Raw genomic sequence first — 4185 nt, 5'->3', positions numbered from 1 at the left:
CCTGCTCATACTGCTGGATAGTCTAACACAACCCACTGTACTAGATGGGAGTGAAGTCGGTGGCCAGCAGGCTGTGATGAATGGGACACGCCTCTAGGAAGACCCCTGCCCTGTCGATGTGCCCGCCGGTGTCCGCAGAACTAGGACCTGCCTCTCTGCTGATTTGCTGTAGCAAAGGGAAGGAGCCCTGTCCAGTACCAACTCAGTCACAGCGACACGCGCTCTCCCTCCACCGCAAAGCACCGACGGACCTGGCCTCTGATCAATACACACGCCGCAGCTACACAGCACTGCTGCCAGTTTCCAGCAGCCCAAACCCTGAAACAAAGAATCCAGGGCTCAAGGCGCTAGCTGCTGCCCGGGGAAAAGCAGGCCCAGGGCAAAACCCAGGATCGCACCAGACTGAAGTAGAATCCTTTACTTGGAATCGGGGGCCTGGCAAACTGTGGCCAGCAAGTCCAGGCAGGAATGGCCGTGTGATCAATGTGACGTAGAAGATTAGAGATATTTTTTTTTACTCCATGTTACAAAATGCCAAGAAGTTTATGCAGGCTCTTAGCGTCGTCCCCCAAGGATAGTGAAAGTAAAAGGCACAGGGCCTTTCTTGTTCCGTGTTTGTGCAGCACCGAGCACAGTGTTGGGGTGCTGGCCCATGACCGGGGCGTCGAGGGGCTATCACAACACAAATAGAGAATAATGAAAGAAGAAAACCTGTGCTTGTGTCCTTAAGAGAAAAGAGCCGCCAGTAACAGCCTTCTTCAATGGCTCTGGGCCATTGCACAACAGACAAAGGGGATAAATGCCGTTTGAACAGGCTTGGAAAGCATACGAAGTGGCTGGTCCGCAGGGGGGATAACAGCCTACTACTGCTCACATGGTAGACGTTGGGACTGTGGCGATGACGATCCTGAGTTTTATACCGTGCTTCTCATTGGCAGATCTCAAAGGAGGGCGGTATCATGATCCCCGTTTCACAGAAGGGGAAACTGAAGCACAGAGCGGCTAAGTGACTTGCCTAAGGCCCCCACCCCCAGCAAGCCAAGTGGGTGGATGTTGAACAAGAGAGGAAGGAATAGTCCATCTATCCAGGCAGCTCTATTTGAAATCCCCTTTGTAGGGGAAAGAGGAAAAAGAAAAGGAGGATGGGGAAGGCCAGCAATACCCTACGAACCCAGCTCCTCTGCAGCTCTGGCCATTCGGGGCAGCCTGCCCCAATCCCCCTCCTGTCAAAGCTCCAGCTGCTTCACACCTGAGCCGAGGACTTCCCTTACCCATGATCCTGCGCTCTCCACCCCACAGCCCCCTGCCTCACGGCTGTTATTTAACCTTTGAGGTCCATGGAGGAATCACATCTCTCTGGAGACGTAAGGCCATTTCCAACCAGATACGTGCCTTATTCTCCGCTCTGCTCAAACCCCGCTGGGTCCTGCTCTGTGCTTAGCTGGCAGAAAAGCAGCCTAAGTTTATTAACTCATTTTCAAGTCTGGCCTCGGGCAGGCTAGCAAACAGTCAAGCTAAATAGGCCGGGCTGGCTCCTCCGCCTGTGAGCTAATGGAACAAGGCGGTGGCAAGACCCTGCGCTAATTACCATCCTGCCAGGCTGGGAGCGGGGCCTTGGGCCAGCCTCTGCCATGTGTCGCACTTTGGTTAGCAATTGTTTCCCCTCTTTGTGCTGCAAGAGGGAAAGGATCCACTCGAGACTGGACAGAGAGGAGCCAAGGCCCAGCCCAGAGCAGGGCTCCGGTCACACTCTGGCTCCAGGCTCCCAACGCAGGGCAGGTGTTTTGAAGGACTCACCTTCCCCACTGCCCTCAGATTGTCACCGCAGCCTGGGGAGTAGGGGGGGCTGCGTGCGTTGCTCCAGGGCAGCAAAAGGCACTTGCTCCCTCCCAGGACCAGCTGGAGTGTTATGCCCCCTCCTGCGGGGAACTGGCTGGCCATGGGGACCTCCAGGGGACGTCCACACAGTGTTGGAAACCCAGCTCTGTAGGACCCGGGCTTGTGGACTTGGCATTTCCGAGCATCCGCGCTGCATTGTAAGCGTGGGTTTACGATCGTTGGACCCAGGTCTCACAGCTGGGCTAAGGCAGCCATGCTGCCCAGCGCATACCTGACTCCGGTCTGCAGCCTGAATTGTGTCCATACTGCAGAATGGCAGGGCCTGGACCCGAGCTGCAGCAGGCTCTGACATCCCCCCACCCCTCCCAGGGAAGGGGCGCTTGGCCTCAAACTTGAGTTGGAGCCCAGGTTTAGTGTGCAGTGTGGACGTATCCCAGGCCTGAGAAACAGAGCCCCAGGCTATGGGAAAGCACCAGAACCTAGCAGTTTGCAGCCCAACACAGGCCATGGCTCTGCACCAGCTTCCCAGTCAATACAGAGTCTGGATCAAGGTCTTTTTGCCTATGTAGGCCTCTGACTATAACACTTGAGCACTCGCAGTCTTTAAGGCTCACACACCCCTGGGAGGCGGGGCACGGTTACCGCCCCATTGTACAGATGGGGAAGAGAGGCACAGAGAGACTAAGTGATTTGCCCAAGATCACCCAGGGAGTCTGTGGCAGAGCAAGGAATTCAACCTGCACCTCCAGAGCCCCAGGCTAGCACTCTAACCAATGGGCCCTCCTTCTCCTCACAGAGGTGGAAGGCTCTGTCTCCCATTGCCATCACTGCGTCACCTGACCTGCAGGGAAAATTGGTTTTGAACATGGCAGTACCATGCAGGTTACTGGGAGAAGGTCTGGCAGGTAAGACTGATACGTTCATAGGTTCCAAGGCCAGACGGGACCATTGTGATCATGTAGTCTGATGTCCTGCATAATTCAGGCCAGTGATCTGCCCCACAATAATCCCTAGAGCAGAGCTTTTCGAAAAACATCCCCTCTTGATTTGACAATTGCTGGTGATGGCGAATCCACCATGACCCTGGATAAATTGTTCCGGTGATTAATTGGCCTCATTGTTAAAAATGCACGCCTTATTCCCAGTCTGAATTTGTCTAGCCTCAACATCCAGCCACTGGATCGTGTTAGACTTTTGTCTGCTAGACTGAAGACGTTATCAAATATTTGTTCCCCATGTGGGTCCTTATAGACTGTAATTGAGACACTCCTTAACCTTCTCTTTGCTAAGTTAAATAGATGGAGCTCCTTGAGTCTATAAGGCAGTTTGCTGATCCTTTAGTCATTCTTGTGGCTCTTCTCTGAACCCACTCCAATTTATGCACATCCTTCTTGAATTGTGGGCACCAGAACTAGACGCAGCATTCCAGCCGCGGTCGCACCAGTGCCAAATATAGAAATAAAATCACCTCTCTGCTCCTACCCGAGAGTCCCCTATTCATGCATCCAAGGATTGCATTAGCCCTTTTGATCACAGCGTCGCCCTGGGAGCTCATGTTCAGCTGATTATCCGACAGGATGCCAACATCTTTTTTCAGAGTCCCAGGACAGAGTCCCCTGTAAGCAGGGCTTTGGAGCGAAGACCGGAGCTGGAGCGCAGAGCAGTGGAGCTGCAGGTTTTTGCCTGGAGCTGGAGCGGAGCCAGAGCACAGCTCCAAAGCCCTACCTGTAAGTCCCTGTAAGCATGGCCTACGTGCTCTGTTCCCAGATGTAGACAGTTACAGTTAGCCATGTTCAAACCTGTATCATTTGCTTGTGCGCAGTTTACCAAGCAATCCAGATTGCTCTGTATCAGTGACCTGTCTTTATTTCCCCCTCCCCCAATTTTTGTGTCATCCGCAAACTGCATTAGTGATGATTTTAGGGTTTTCTCCAGGGCATTGATAAAAATGTTAAATAGCATAAGGCCAAGTAAAAATCCCGGCAGGACCCCACCTGAAACACCCCTTTACAATAACATTTTGTGACCTATGTTAGCCAGCTTTTAATCCGTTTAATGGTGCCATGTTAATTTTATATCATTCTAGTTTTTTAATAAAATTTTAAATTTAATTTTAAATTAAATGCCTTATAGAAGTCTAAGTATATTATGTCAACATTGTTACCTTTATCAGCCAAACTTGTCATTTAATCTAAAAAGGATATCAAATTAGTTTGACAGGATTTTCCATTTTCCATAAGCCCAAATTGATTGGCACTAATTATATTACTTTCTTTTAATTCTTTATAATCCAGTCCTGTATCAACTGCTCCATTATCCTGTTCAGGATCTATGTCAAGCTGACAG

Source organism: Caretta caretta, chromosome 4 (assembly GCF_965140235.1).
Source record: "Caretta caretta isolate rCarCar2 chromosome 4, rCarCar1.hap1, whole genome shotgun sequence".
Lineage (NCBI taxonomy): Eukaryota > Metazoa > Chordata > Testudines > Cheloniidae > Caretta > Caretta caretta.
This window is presented reverse-complemented; position numbering follows the sequence as displayed.